General features: G+C 40.2%; 1 non-coding gene across 1 annotated transcript; it reads left to right on the plus strand.

Moving 5' to 3' along the window:
* Positions 1–14,930: 14,930 nt before the first annotated feature.
* Trnat-ggu lies at positions 14,931–15,008 on the plus strand. Its single transcript has one exon. It is a non-coding gene; the product is annotated as a tRNA-Thr (tRNA).
* Positions 15,009–16,866: the final 1,858 nt, after the last annotated feature.

A 16,866-nucleotide genomic window follows, 5' to 3' on the forward strand; every position in this document is an offset into this window, starting at 1 on the left:
AACGCTTATGTTAGGTGAACGAAAATGACAATTTAATGCACTCCCAACTTCTCGAAATAATTGCCATCTTATGAACAATATTCACTGGTCATTATCGACGGATGCAACAGCTGGAAGCTGGATTTTTTGTATTATTAACCAAAAACTGTAAGGAGAGTATGCTTTTGATACTGATTTTGCGGCAAAAATTCTTAAAGACGTTTCAATACCACTATATAAGTCTTACCTTATTTCTACAATAAAATAACGATTTTATCTTGAAATATAGTTTGATTTAAGTGAGAAATAATTATGCATCGTGTGTATAAAAATTTATCCCCAAATAGAACTGATGTTAAAAATATTTACCGCCAATGTATTGGAAACTTTTGTCTTGAATAATGTTAGTGGGTATGTTTAGTGTAAGCCGATTAAAAAAAAAGTATGATTTACCCGTGCGGAGCACTAGCGTAGAATTCCACTACCCATACGTCAATGAATAACGTTCATATAAAAATTTGGTGAGAAAAATGGAGAATTCAGTCTCAAAACTCAGCGTGGGGTATTGTCGAAACTGTGGAATAGTTCAACAGATTCAGGTTTCAATTGGTGGAAGTTAGACATATTTTAATGAATGAAAGATTGTCGCTGAAGGCCTTTGACAACATTGCCGCGTATCTCAAATATTGAGGTTTTACGTTGGAGAAAATATTGGAATAAAATATATAATTATATTTGAGATGCAGTTGGCTGTTGAATATTGTCTACTTAATATGCTCTGAAAATTTCATAATGGTAGTGTTGGTACCACTAAAGCAATTAACACGTCAGAAAAGCAGACCGATCTGGCGTGAGTGATGCATCCTCTTAAGCCAAATGGCGCCGTGTTAGGTTGTTGTGAACGAGGGTTATGAGAGGCGCATGAAGCATCGCATTCAGCGGAATTGTAGGAATTTTCCTTGTCACCTTCCTCCGCAGCGTCCCTCCAATGCCACGCCGTCCTGCGGCTTACTACTACCCCGTGCTAAATAACAATCATCCGCGGTGGCGGTCACTCCCATACCATAAGTCATGCACGCGGATGTCTCCGTTCAACAAGGCGACCTGAAGCCGTCACTTTAACGGCCCCCTCCGACCCGCCCCTCGGTCCGCGACGCGCAAATGGAACTAATAACGTCGGAGGGGGGCAAGGGGCGTGTTTGCCTCACCATCGAGGGCAGAGCGTGGTTGTCGTCTGCCCCGAGGTTGCGACAGCGTTGCCGAGGCGTGCATGTAAGAGAGGCAGCCGTTCGTTACCTACTATCCCGTCAATCTTGTATGATTTTTGATTTGTTATTACTTACCCTTGATAAGAGTCTACATTATAAAATAATTGGTGCAAATCCTCATAATTAAGGGAAAAATCAGGTATTAATTGTTTTCATTGGTCATTTATGAGCTATCCTTTCAGTATTGAATTGTTTTTGTCTTACTTGTGGTTATAATATAAGGGCATTCTCAACTATTGTTTTACAAATTCCAATCATTGAGTATTGGAACTTTTCATTGTACTTACTTTCTGTATCGTACATTTTCTGATTTGGTTGTATTTAATTCTTGAAAAATGTCCATATTCTAAAACCAAAGATACAATTCTCTTACGTAAGAGAAAAAATCAAAATAAATGGTCTTTTTACTGGTAATTGTAGGAATTATCGTTTTGATATTAAATGGCTTTTGATCTGAGTGTCATTTATCTCTACAAAATGCGTAGAGTCTTGAATAATTGGCACAAACCCTTATTAAATACTGAAAAAAATCAGCGTATGTTGCCTTAACACTATTATTTGTATATTATATCGCTTCATTATTAAATTATTTTTCATTTATATGCCAATTATCCTAGAAAAATATCTATTTTGTTAAATTATTTGGTACAAATTCTCATATGTAAGGTAAAAATCAATGTAAAGGTCTTTTTACTGGAAATTTTATGGATGACGTTGTCTAAATGAATTCGATATCGTATAAATATCGAATAACTTTTTATTTTGCTATCAGTTATCCTCACGTGTATTTATGCGATTCAGTATGGAACGACGCGACGTTTTTCTTGATGCCGCAGTTTTTGGTATTTTTAATCTGTATAATTTGATGTTAGTCATTACGTTGTTATTCCTTGCATCAATTGATGCCTTTTTTGCGGCGTAATCGTTAGTCCATCATATGCACCAGATAGGAAGATACGCGTCAAAACCAATAACAGTGGAGTGCATACCAAATCGTAGCCCCGTTCACGGTAGCCGTATTTCATATCCAACTGCATTCAGGCACCCTATCTTTGTGATGCACTTTACCTGTTCCTGCGATTGGATCAGACATAATTAGAATTACGTCCTACATTTCTTGGTAATTAACACTGTTGGATAGTACTACTAGATCATCACATTTCCAAAACTGTCTGTGCTTGATTGATAGCATTTTGTACCAGTTAACGATTTTTCAATATTTTTCCACAGTCACGATCTTTAACGGCAGGGTTATACAGCGCTTTCAAGCCTGAGGACCGGATTTCGCAATTTTCCTGACATTGGGACAAAAATATTCTTATTTTCAAGCTGTAATTTTGTAATAAATATTTCAGGTACCTCCTTAACCTAAGTAATGTTCTCTAACAGGTAACGTTCAAAATTGTTTAAATTAGCGGAAACCTAATCGGGGATCTAAAGTATCCTGGTGTGTGATTGTCTCATTTCATTGTTTGTGGCTGCGATTACGATCTTGCATGGAAATAGGCTGATAATCCCTTTCTGGTCTTACACAGAATTCGCTCGAAATTTGATCCTGAGACACTAGGGATGGTTACTAAATGCTCAAGTCACTGAATCACTACGCTTCTTCCCCCTTACCTCATGGTATGTAGCAAGGTATTTTCTGGAGGCGACCGACAGCTGAGGTAATTTGCGTCATGAGGTTAGGGTAGTGAAGGAAGGGTGGATAGAAATCCGGCGTCTTCTTTTCCTTCTCTTAGCGAAATACGCCAAGGGGACCAAGGCTTGGCGTCCTATTTGGCGAACGGAGTTTTGCACTTTAGGCGCACTTCGCTCAAGCAGGGAACGAATGAACTTGACATTTTTCTGCCATCGCGGGGATTTGAACCCATGGTTCAAGCCAACAATCTACCCACCACTCCAACTGGTCTTCTTCTCCTCATTCAGGAAAAATTGAACCAAATTGGCAACGTTGGAAACTGAGTGACGGGATGGCCAGCGCGTGCCAACCAGGCTCGCGCGCCCTTTACACGGGACAGGCGTGTCGCCGGATTGGTCGGCGTGGCATCCCGCGATGGGATGGTGTGGGACGAGAAGCAAGACCGATTGTCACGTGCTTCCCGAGCACTTAATTCATTCGCTTTCGGCGCGACGTGCGTGCTTGCGCTAATCGATGGGCAGTTGTTTCTGCCGACCGTTATGGCCCTTTTCCCGGCATGCAAGTGGGCTGAGGATGAGCGCGGGGCAAGTCCTCGCGATGAAAGGTATATATTGAAAGTTGTGTGTGGGAGTGGCTCAGGACACTTCAAAACAATCTGCGCCACATAATCCCTTTTCATCACACACTCCCTTTTTTTCGCTTCGATCGGCAGTCGGTGTCAGTCTCGCCGCCACATTTCATTCCCATGAGTCGACCTCTCTCGCCCCTCATCGGATATTACCGATTGGCTAGGATTAATAAGTGCTCGCATCGAGTGTGACTTTGACATTAACCCGGCGATTTTTTTATCGCCTCTTTTAGTGGATTCATTCATTCTCTCTCTCTGAAACCTCTGGAAATGGTTTGTGCTGCCATCTTTATCTACCGCTCTGCGCCATTCCTGAAAGGCCTACATAGAGGAGGCACCAGTACGTTCCTTCGAAGTTTCATTATTGTTGCCTCTTTGGGCTCAATTTGTTCGGTTTGCTAAACAGTCCGCAGATCGCTGTCGAGGTGAGAGCGATCCATTCATTCTTAATAATTACTGTATAACACTAACAGTCGTGAGAATTGATATTGAAAAGTTAGGAATTTGATAGATCACGTCGTCGCGAATATATTTTTGGTTCACACGTCTCACTATACCTTATTTCTCCATGAAATTTGAATCGCCCTGGAGACTGGATGATCCTCTGTAGTGACATTCGTGGCCACACCGATTGAAGACAAGTTCTGCATTATTTGAGATTTACTGTATTTATTGAATTTTTATCATTCTATTTTTGGTCCACTACTTTATGAGATGACTTTTGTGCGGCGAATAGCTGTTATTAAGGGCCGAAATTAAAGCGAGCAATTCGGATAATCATTCGTTATTTTTTTTGTGTCATATTTTTTGAACATTATTTTTTTGAGTTTTTGTTCACATTCTCTTGTACATGATCAATTAATAATTTTTTGCAAACTTTTCAAAACACATTTTTCCCCTTCTAAAGGCAAATTGATAGATACTTTGAGTGATACGTTATTTCTTATATGTTAGTAGGTAGCGCAAATAAATTCTTGCTTTTTTTAATGAAAATACAACTAAATTGTGAAAAAATGGTCATAAACGAATCATTCAAAGTATTGTCCACCGCTAGCTACAACTCTTGCTTGTCATTTTGGTAGAGCTCGAATATCGTAACTTCAGTAAAAGTGTGCATCTTTTGAGGCTATCCACGAATCAAGCCGTTTTTTATTTCTTCAAATTAGCGCAACTGCTGGTCAGCCCGACTATGTGGCATCGAACGGGGCGAGTTATGATCGGACTTTGCAGTATCTGGGGAATGTAGCGGATGGGAAAGGACTTCCCATTCGAGCGTTTCGAGGTAGGTTTTAACGGGTCAGGTTTTTTAAGGTCGAGCGTTCTCAATCTGTAAAATCACTTTGTCGAATCATAAGGAACTCAATGTCCTTTATATAGTATAAAACGTCTTGGTGGGTACCTAACTCCTAATGCAAAAGCAAGCATTCTTTACTTCAGACATATTCACGCAGCAATTAGGATATGATGCCATAACAAACTCACCATTGACGTATACCGGTTTGTTTGCCACTTGTCTACTGCTAGAGTCATCCATTAAAAACAGCGGGGACTTAGTTGCGCATCTAATATTTCATATGATACAAGGGGGAGAATGGTGCTTAGGTAGGTAAAATGATAGGATACTTATCGAGGAGTCGAGGGATCAAGTTCAGGATAAAGCCCTCGAGCACCCCCGGGAGAGGCCACCCGACTTAGAATGCTTTTGTACCTATTATGGCTAATAAGTATGGGCTGAGCTCCAATCTGAACAAACCTTCTGGAAACCTGAAAGTGACTGTTCCTGGAGACAGGAAGAATCAGCCTATAAAAACGATGTCTCTCTGGATAAGTGCAGAAATTAGCTTGTTTGCAAGTAAGAGATTGAAGAATTTAATACTTCCAACCAATGGCAAACTCTAGCCTTATCCTTGAGCCTTTGAGACAAGCGGCTGTACAACATTAGTAGCATATGGGCTAAATCCACAGTTATTTGAAATTTCATTGCTTATAATGTAAGTTTTGTCGTCAAAATTTGTTCTTTGACGAATTAATGTGTTAAATATATTATTTTAACTTGCAATATCGTATCATCTGAGAAAATACCTCATTAACAGATATGTACTGTAATGATTTTAACGGTAAATTACGCTGCTTGTAAGCATGATAGCTATTTCTGATGTAAAATGTACTCGGAGTGAGGCATAAATTTGCCCCTAAGGACTACCAGAAACTTCAATTTTTGTAATACTGTAGCGATTCCACATCTTATACTATTCCCCGTCCACTTATTGTTTCTTTTGTTAAAATCATAATTTACTTTTGATCCGAAGTTCAAATAAATTAATAAAGCACGTTGCTCTTGAAGAATCAAGTCAATGACAGTGACAGAAAGAGAAATAAGAATTAATTAAACAAAATGAGCTTTTGAATAAAATGTGGGGTGTTGCAATCGCGCAGAAGTGTATGGGGTGGTTCGTGACTCGTTTAGGTAGCGGGCTCTTTGTGGAACTGTTATTTTGTTCCAAATTTTTTGTTGATGTGAGCTACAGGAATGGATAGAAATCCTAATTTTGAGCGCAGGTTGGATAAGAAGCAAACACGAGGGAAATGAACATATTTTTGTCGAGACCATAAGTATTGTGCTGACTGGAAAAGCGTAAAATAGCTCCAACGTATGCATCTGTACAAAATTTATTCAGTGGCACTGGCAGATTCCTTTCCTGTTTACTTGGATGTATGAAACTCCATGAGACGGCTCCAGGATGTCCCAAATTGGAATGAAAATATTCTTCGCCGTATGATTCTGCGAGGTGACTAAGGTGCCCTGCGGTAGGTCACGCGTCCCGCTTTGCTACCATGGAAACGCCCGGGCGTCTGAAAACATAATTTGCACTGCCTCGCGTAAGTCACAGGTACGGAAGCCGCTCACAGTAACGCCAAATGTATACACTACATTCGGAGAGGCAGGAATCGTCATGGTGCGAAGGCGCGGAAGCTAAAGCAATGTTGTCGTTAAAATAACATTCCGAGGCTGTTGCTTACCCGCTTCAGATGGCGCGCGGGTATCGCAACGCGAGGGAAGCGACGGCGGAATATAATTTGGTTTCCCAGCGCCGTGTTTGCTGTGAGCCTTTTGTCGCCTACGCCCAAATAGTTCTCGTAATCGCATTAACAAAATGCGGTCCGATGCCCGAGCCGGCTCAGGTATTAGACGCGAGTAGGTGGGGATTACAGCAACGCGTTCAATCGATACGGGAAAGTTATCGCGAAATCGATGAGAGGTATGCTTCACACCTACAGCGCACACAATTATGCTCTATTGAGCTGAACTATTATGTAGTTTATTGGTCTTTAAAATTTTCCTCTATTGCGTTATAATTATCTAGATGCATGAAACTGGATCAGTTTATTTCGTCGCTGCTATTTTCACGGAAACAGTGCATGCTTTGATTAAGGCTAGGTGTATTAACCGGTGTTCTCTAGTTTAATTGGGCGCAGTGGGAATTTTATTACCGAAACGAGCTGAATATAAGGCTAACTTAACAAAGGGCATGCTACCGTTGCATTCATTCCATTATAAACATCAGCAGAATATTATCTATAGAAACTTCATGTTCGCAGAATTATTATCAATTATCTTTGAATAATTTAATCGTTCTCTCATACCTAAATGTGGCCACATTATAAGCATATGTTCTCCTTTATTTTAAATGAAATACAATTAATAATTTTTGTACGCTAGCATTTAAGGTGCAGTGGATGTTATTACAAGAATTTCTCGGGAGGTAAAATAATAGTTGCTAAACGTTTTCGTGTATTATTTTCATGTCATCGAATAATCGCGATAAGTATGTTTCAATAATAATTAAAGATTTTTCATTTTCACATTTACCATGTTATGATAGATGGAAAGTAAAATAATTCCGTTTGAAGTTCTGGTGACAAAGGAAATGCATTCTTTTTCATGGACGTATAAGTATCATAAGTTTTGACAATTTTATTCACCTTGTTAATACATGTTTTTTCAACTTCTAAATTAAATTGAGTGCTACAAAGGATTGACATAAATACTGTCACAGTTTTATTCCTACCTTAAGAAATATTAAATTGTTTATAGTATAATGGCAGTATTTCGTTTTAGATATAAGTGAGATTCAAAACGACTAAATTAGCCTTATAGATGAATTGGTGCCATATTTACCGGCGATTGTCCTGAAACTAGTCCTTTAGTGAATCTAAAATTCCCAAAACAATTAGTGCCATTGAGGTACTTATTATCAAAGTTTGCGTAGCAGGGACCTTTTTCCTTAATTTTTATGTTCTTTTCCGAAGTAACTCTTATTTCAGAAAAACGACTTTGAGTTCCAGTAGAAATTAAAATTTTGTTAAATTTACTTACAGCGTATTGAATTAGCATTTGTGCATCATGCATTTTATATTGAGTTTTATTTCTTGTTACGTGTACCATAATGCATTTTTTGGAGCAGTGTGGACTTTATGAGTGGAATAGATAAAGTATAAGAATGATCTTGGGCTCAAAATTTGATGGCATATTGATTTATCATTCCTGTGGGAAATGATGGAAGTAAAAATATTTACGCGCGTGGAAAAACCCGAGATACACCGCACAGAAAGAAAGAGAGGCAGGATGTGTTGGGATTGTGATCCGGGTGGAGAGTGATTGGGTTTGCCGAGAGGAGCCGAATTTTCATGACTAGGTCGAATTTCGGCCGGAGAGCGTGCGTGGGGAGATTGAAATGAAAAAAGAAAGAAACGAGGGGGAAATGAAACAATAAATAAAACGGTTGTGCTTGAGCTTGTGAGAGAGAGGTGGAGAGGATTCGCGAGGACAAAGCATGTGCTATGGATCAAAAAAGCTTCCCAACAAATGGAGTAACACCACAATCGCTATCGTTGAAAATGCAGCTTCGTGTCTGCTGGTCTCGCTGCGACGACGGAGTTTTGACTCAAGAGTCGCACGAGAATGAATGTTCAAAGGTAGATTTATGAAATTCAGGAAGTCGTCTTACCAATATTCGTATTAGATGAAGCCTATCTAGATTTTTTCACCTAAATACTCTCTCTAGCTCACTTAATTTCATTGCTTGATGGGTTTTCGATCATTTTTCTTGCGTAGTATGGCAAACTTTGCCCTATTACGTAAACTTTACGTGGAATCTAAAACATTGTTTTATTGCAAATGAGTAGGATTGCTTTCACACTAATATTTTTTTTAATTTTCGTGTTCTGGGGGGGTTTTATATCTCCCGCATTCCCCCATACTTTCTTGGATATAGGTGAAGCTAATTCTGTGGCACTTTCTACGGTGAGGGGGAACTTGAAAGTGAATAGGCAGGGCTTGTATCATTTGGTGGAGTGTGTGAAGATACTGGATCGGATACGTGCGAGCCTTTTCGGGAGGTCGGGTTACAACTTGGGAGAGCTGTTCGGAGGAGATCGAAGGATTTTTTCACAGCTTGTGTGTGTATGTAGGTGGTTTTTGAGGGTTTTCGGGGAGGGTGAGGAATGGCCCCTCGAGCCTGCGGGACGCAACAACATTTTCGTATTCTAGATGGCGACCAGAGGTGAACAAAAAAAGCAGACACAGCGCGCGAGGAGTGAGTGATTGAGATTGTCTGTGCCGTCATGCGGGGTCGAAAGGGGTAAAAGGCAGGGGCTGCGTGTGTTCGTTTGTGAGTTGGAAGACAACCCCTATATAAGGGTTAGGGGTCGATGGACTGCAGGAGAATTTTTTCGCCTACACACCCGCTCCGAAAAACCCTTCCCCTAGCCAATTTCTCTCTCCTTTTTTACACTTTTTTTATCTCGGAGCGATTTTTTTCGATGAAGCTGAGGGGGTTGTGAGTGGTGGCCGCTTTGAGGGTGTGGGTATACTTCTGTGATGGGGTGGAGGGTTTCAATAAAGGGTTTTGTGCGGTGTTCCACGGTTTCGCAGAATTGGCTCTGTGAGCAGCAAGGGGTTGGTCGTACGTTAAGTTGTGCGGGACTCGTGGAGGTGAAGTCGTGGGCCTTGGATCGGGCAGGCGAGAGTCAACAGCAATATCCTGACGCCGGAACTCGAGCGCCGGTGCCCCGGGAGGTGAAGGGTGCGGGAGTTGGCCTTGTCCCTTCCCAGCGATGGGGTTGTAAGGTAGGCGGGGTAGGAGTGGGGGAGAGATACAGCGACGGGTTGGGGTACTTGAGGCTCAAATGGGAAGACAAATGAGCTCCGCTGCGGAGAATTGCCACAAATGGAGGATTTAGCGAAAGGTTTAAAGATTTAAAAAAATGCATAAAAGTGATCATTCTGGCATGGGTTTAGTGTATCAAAATGGATCGGTGGAAGATATATTGAAATAAACACTAGCGATTTCCCACGATAATTGCATTGCAAATTTTTATTTCGAAATGGAAAATTTTCGCTCAACCACACTTCATTCTTCGGATTTCATTGGTAGATGAGAATTCCAGCCAAAGTGTAATCAAGATAGATTATCACAATGTATCTCGTAAAACACATGCAATTAGTCGTAAAGAAAAGTAATGCATCTAGGATTTACAAAATATGATGAGTCTAATTTTTGATGGATGAAAGATTATGTGGAAAAAATCAATTAGAAGATCAAAAAGATAGCTCAGCACTTCCAATGATTTATTATTATGTTGGCATTTTAACAAGAAATTTTAGCGGACGTTCAACAATTTATAATTAATTTAGAAAGAACATAATTCAAACATTTTTTGATGAATTTCACTGTGATATACACCTGATATTTCACTGCCTTAAAACTCACATGATATTCTCACAGAACGACTTCGTCGAAGATAGCACTCATTTGAATAAAAGGTGGATAAATTTCGTCCGCCAAGGAAATTTCCCGGTAAGCTCCTTCATTACCCTAACAAATCTGCCGCCTAGGGAATCCTTCGACCTCTAGGTTAAGCGGGAGGGATACCCATCGGGATGACCCGGATTTGAATTCAAGAACGCCCAGTCAGGGAATCAGTATTCCATTAACTAGCCCACCACGTCGCCGCCTCTGTTTGCATGCAAAATTCCCAGTCCGATCAGCATGTTGGCAAAAGGATCTTCCAGGATTGAGTGGAACCTTCCGCGACCAAGAATATCACGAGATACCTTGAGAGTAATGTTCCACTCACGGAGACCAAGTTGGCGGACAAATTCTTCAGATATGTCCATAGGTGTGGTCCATTTACAAGGAAACATCAATTTCTCAAATTGGGAAATCGATTGTTGACGACTTCACTTTGTGGAAATTGATTTTAATAAGATACAATCAGCCGTAGTTGTTTTTCTTCACTATTTTATTTGCTCAACCTGTTTATGCGTCTGGTAGTTATTATCAAGAGCTATGAGTTGAGACAGATTTAACGAATAAAATAGTGTAAAATCACTGCGGCTGTTTATATCTCATAACTTGGAAGACTTTTTTTTAGTTGAGATGGGTTTAAGACACAAAAGCTATCAAAACGTGTCTTATTAATTCGGATATAATATATATTTGCACACAAGCAGGATAAAACCCTAAAATAACTAATAAAAATAGACTCACAGAAATACGGGCGCATTTGCGGTGGAGAGTGTTGCCACTCCAAGCACCAGAGTTTTTACCCTCACTATTTAGGGGTTGTTTTGCCCTTGAACACAAAATAGATATCTTAAGAATAAGAGTAAACTAAAAGAAATATCATTTTTTGGAGATCTCGCAAATAATTGATATTTACTCTCACTGAATCAAAACGAATTAAATAATAGAAATTTTATTTCTATTGACTACTATTACTTCCTGTACCAGAAGTGATCAAAATGCGTTTTGAAGCACTCATTGTACCTCTCTTATTGAAATCCTCATACTTACAAATAGCGTAAATTAAGTTTTTAAGGCTATCTCAAGAAAATAATTTTTTTATTTGCGCGAACTAAATGGAGAGAGGATGCTAAAGTCTCGAGAGAGGGAAGAATTTTAGTTTGGAGAGAAAAAGGATATAAAGATAAAATTAAAGGAAATATGCCTCATTGTGATTTACAGAGAAAAGTTCAGTTAACATTCTTAACGAATATTTGTTTGTGCTTTATGAAAAAAGGGAAAACGATCAATTGTTGGTACCTTTAACCTAAAATTGCCTTTCATTAATCCATTTTGATACATTAACCCATTCTAGAAAGTGCACTCTGTATCTTTATTTTCCAAACCCTTCGCTAAATTTTCCATTTGTGGCATTTCTCCCGAGCGAAGGTCATTTTCCTTGTGAAAAGAGAACGGTCGGGGTGGTTCCCGGCAGAACACTAAATTTTACAGAAACTTGATACGTGGTATCCATGAAGCGTTGCAAAAAAGCTATTGGCTATAAAATTTACTTTGATTATTCACAAGAACATGCTGTTCAAGATAGTTTATGTTAATGTTTTCCTCAGTACGCTGTATATTCTCGAATATACATTTTAGATGAAATCTTTGTCCTTTTGACCAGCATCCGAAGAAGGAAGGGGAAGCTAACTCACAATAATGAAAATACGGCGTCTACTCTATGGAAACAATTTTCCTACAAAATTGTGAGTTGGGATTTTTTATTTGAGATTCTGTAGTTTCCCTTGAGATTACCAACTAAATAGGTCACTTCATTCTGAGGACTTCATTCAGCTATCCCTATTTTTTTCACTTAGTACAGTTGCATAGTTGTGAAGTGGTCATCTCTGTTAATTGAAATGCTGTAAAACCTATTTCATCTCGTTTTTCCACCTCCAAAACTTTTTATTGCGTATTTTCCTAATCCCTTTGATGAAAAATTGGTTCTAGAAAAGTAATTTCGTTCCAAATCACAAAACTACTGTACTTTTTTCTATCTTCTCTTCCCAACACTTTATTCACAGTTAAGACAAAGCTGTTAACTTCTACGCTGTGCTACAGCTTTCATTATCATGAATTTAATAAATTAATATCAAATCAACATCAATATTTTTATATACATTGGAATGAAAATTTTCCTGAAATTTTCAAAATACGTATTTTTATTTATGAGAATTGAGAATGGTATTACTGAGAACTAACTTCTGGAAAGAAACAGCCATGGAGTGGATAGTAGTTGCTTTGAATAATTATATATTAAGTACCTATAAATTTGATTAAAAAACTAGTTCAAATATTATTTAATAGATACACTTCTAAATAATAAAATATAAATGTAATAATAAATTATTTCGTGCCCAAAGTTTTCCTGCTTGACAAAAAAATTCACCCATACGCTTAACTTCTGGCACTTTCTTTTGTCTCTATTCCGTCACTTTTTTCCAGAAGTGGTCGTCATGTTTGGAGAGATCAATTGTTCTGAACGACTATAATCCAAGTTGACTTTTAGAAACTGTTTATTTTAGTAGCATCGTAAGAACGAAGTAAGGGCAATTTTTAGCCATTATAAAATTTTATTTGGAAGGGGTATTTTATTTCGTCGTGGTCAATATAACCTACTCTGGGACTTAACTTAAAACACAGAAGTATTTGTGGTGTGAATAATATAATTTTGTGACCCGTCATCTACTCAAGATGACTGTATAAGTTTTGAAGTAGAAGTTTTTACCATGGTAACTTAAGTATTTACGTCGCTATTAGGTTAAAAAACATATATGTTGCATTTTCAATAATAACCTAGGAAATAATATGCTGTCGAAGTTGTTCCATATTTTTCACCACCTTAGAACTTTCACTATAATCAATTTTTCAACGTTCACCCCTATAATCGTCAACAGGAATGGCTATAACATGAGCGAGTTCTTATTTTCATGACTATAACTTTTTCATAATGTCGTGGTGAACTAAACGAGGGGATACTTCCTAGCGTATTCCGCCGAGCATGGTTCTAAAGGTGAGCCAACACTCAATTTTGGCGTGAGTAATGGGTACACACCTAAACCCTCGCCTTGAAACACAAGCAGCCCGTCCAATTTTCTCGGAGTGATCATTAGAGGCCTTTCGCTCCGGGCCCGCGTTGAGGTCGGGCATCGTCCCGGGAGTTGCGGCCTCTCTCGCCGGCGAGGGGGCGCGACCGCAGCCCTGCACCCGTCACCTCAGGCGGGGGGGGAGGGGGAAGCCGGCAGAGTGCCCCGCCATGCGGGATGCTGGGCAACTGTGAGAGAGAGCGGTGGTCCTTCCTAAAACGCAAGTCCCACCCTCACTAGTAACCGCGGATTCAATTTCGTCGGCTTCACCACTATCCTTCCTCTTTAAACTCATCCGTTTCCGCCGGCTCCATCGCGTCATCTAGCCTTGCAAACACTTGCCTTCAACCCGAGCACCGTTCCGCCTATTAAAATGAAATAACAGATGCACTATTTTGCCATTAATTTAATGCACCCAACGTGTTTTGGCAGAAAGGGCCATTACCTGGCACAGGAAATTATAATATAGAAGAATATAACATGTATACATTTGAGGAGTTGGGGAGGATAAAAAATTTGAATAAATTTATTAATTAGTTAATCACAAACTCTTTTAACTTCCATTTATATTTTCAAATTACTCCGACTGGTATGTCCACTGCTTACAGTCATTGTCAAAGTCTGACTCGGTCGTCAGGTGAGCTCTTTAATTACAGTTTATTAATAGCTTGGTGGCCCCTGGGCGGATTTCGGTTTTGGACAAGGTCTATTTTGTAGAAGTACCGTTACAAGGGGTTTTTGGTTACAATTGCCATTTGCTTGACTCCGCTCAATGTCTATGATTGACTTGGTCCGAAGAGTTACGCCTCCCCTACGAAGTTCCTCAACACTGCCACTTTCTTTTCCACTCGCTGGAGTTTTGATCATTCGGGGATCACATAGTTTTGACCGGGCTGTACAAAGTATACATGTCCACTGGACGGGCGGGGAACAAAGAAAGGAGGAATGCAGTAGGGTAGGAAAGCAAAGAATAATATAAAATAAAGAAGGTTGTGGTGTGATGAGCAGTGTTTGCAGTGGTCATTGTTAGACCTAGGCGGTGATTGTGAACAGAAGAAACGGTAGTCAGTTTAAAATTAAAAAATGGAATCTTAACTACACTTGTGATTAATAAAGCGAATAATTTATTTATAAATACACCAACGGATGAAGTTCGCCATGAAAATATATTTGACTTAGCCGGGATTCGAACCCGGATCTCCCGATTGCCGGTCAGGCGTGCTAACCAGTTACACCACTAAGCCATTTTCTCAAAGTGAACTTCGGGATAGGCTTTACCGAACAAGATGTTGACGTCACAAGTCAAGTTGTTCCGGCAGTGCTTTGAAATTCGTCGTCGCAAACCAGCGATAAATTAAGGATTTTTCACCCCGACAGTGGCTTAGTAAGCACGACCCTCTCCACATGTGGCACAGTGTGGACTTGTGACGTCAACATCTTGTTCGGTAAAACCTATCCCCAAGTTCGCTCTCAAAAAATGGCTTATGTTAGTGGTGGAACTGGTTAACACGCCTGACCGGTAATCGGGAGATCCGGGTTCGAATCCCGGCTAAGTCAAATATTTTTTCATGGCGAACTTCATTCTTTGGTGTATTTAACTTTGCACCCGTTCGCGCGACTGCGTACGAAGTCACTTGTTGGGGCAGTGCTTTTTTATTTATTTATGCTAAAATATGGAATGCCACCATATAAATCATGAAAGTATGCGTTGTATGTTACGATTCGACGAGTTTTATGAAGGGCTGGGGATCAGAATAACAATGAGAAATTGGAAAACTTAGGGGATGCAGAAAACAGGGGTAAAAGGAAGAATCTAGTAATTGCTGTAAAAGGACGACGGGGAAAAAGGAGGCAAACGGGGAGGCCAAGGGGGAAGAATAGCAGGGGGTAGGGAGAGAGACAAGCACGCATGTCATTAGATTGGGAGACCTTGATGAGGGAGATGAGGGGGAAGCACAAATCAAAGTGGAGGAGTAAGAAGGAAATAATAAGCCGATTAAACCACGCCAAGTTAGTCTTCCACAAGGATAACACTGATCACCGCCAGCAACATTAATTTATGGGTAGCGAAATAACCGGTGACGACTTTCGTATGAAGCGTCCTGCTCTATGAAGTGAGACCTGGGCGCATGGAAAATGAGCAATGGAAAGAACATTTGAAGTAGTGCAATGCTACAGAATAATACTGACGGCAAGAGTCATGAAAGGATTTTTGAAAAGGTTAGTGGAAAAACGGTATAATTATATTGCTAAATTAAAGAAGGAAAATGAGAATAGGGCATATACTTACTGTTAGACATGAAAGTTTGGTCAAAACCACCCGGGAAGGTATGTTAAAAGGAAAAAGTCATTAGGGCAGACGTAGACTAGACTTCATGGATGAGATAACCTTTGGTGCTAATCGTAGAAACAAGAGAAAAGATTGGCCTAAGACTGGGTAAAGTGGAAGGCCACCCTAGGATTGTATTCCAAGACGAAATCTCCTCAGATGAATGGCTCTAATGGGGAGCAGTAGCTTTTTCATACTTTGTGAGAGGAGGTACTTGTTGCATCGGTTTCGATTGGAGGCGAGACCGAGACGACCTCAAATCCACCCCCGACTCCAGACTAAGGCGGTGTCTCTTCAAGTGGCCCTCCCCTCCTGCCCCACCCACCTTCCATCCCCCCTTCCCAATCCCTCCTTATCTCTGGGCATTATCCCTCGCTTCTCTCTCTCTCCCTCCTCAATATATCCCTCCTCCACCCAAATCCACCCTCGCCTGAACAAAACCTCCCCCTAATATTCCATCGTCTCCTCCTCCCCCCCGTCGTTATAACCTCACCGTGGGGTCTCTATCCCGAGTCCTTCCTGGAAGAGAGTCTCCCTTCTCCTCCCTCCGTCCTCTTTAAAATCAATTCCAAATCTTCGACGTCTTTCCCTCTTCTCCCAAGACGCTGCTCCGTCCCATCAAACATTTATGCTCCCATTTCCATACCTCACCAAAGCGTAAGTCGTTCCTCGCGCCCGCCCTCAGTAGCCAGAACTCCTTTCTCCGTCTGTTCGTTTAACTCCGCGCTTACTTAAGGCCGTTTTACACGGGGCACATATTTGCAAAATTTGACGTGTATTCAAAGGCGCAGTCGAAATTGCGTCGTGTAAAGCGGTGAATTGTTAGAACATATGCGAGAATGCGGAGACGTGACATAGCAAAATGGCCCCTATTATAATTTCGTCCATGCATTCGCACTATTCCACGCCATTTTTAGAAATTAATGCAATTCTAACCTGCTTAATTCCGTGCCTCGTTCAAAACGGTCTTAAGCTTTTAAATTGAATCTGATTTTCTCCATAAGCTCATGAGAATTCACTCATTCAGGCTATTCTTGATTCCTTAACATTGTAGAATACTATTTTAAAGTAGGAAAAGCAACAAAC

This window comes from Ischnura elegans, chromosome 7 (genome assembly GCF_921293095.1).
Source record: "Ischnura elegans chromosome 7, ioIscEleg1.1, whole genome shotgun sequence".
Taxonomy (NCBI): Eukaryota; Metazoa; Arthropoda; class Insecta; order Odonata; family Coenagrionidae; genus Ischnura; species Ischnura elegans.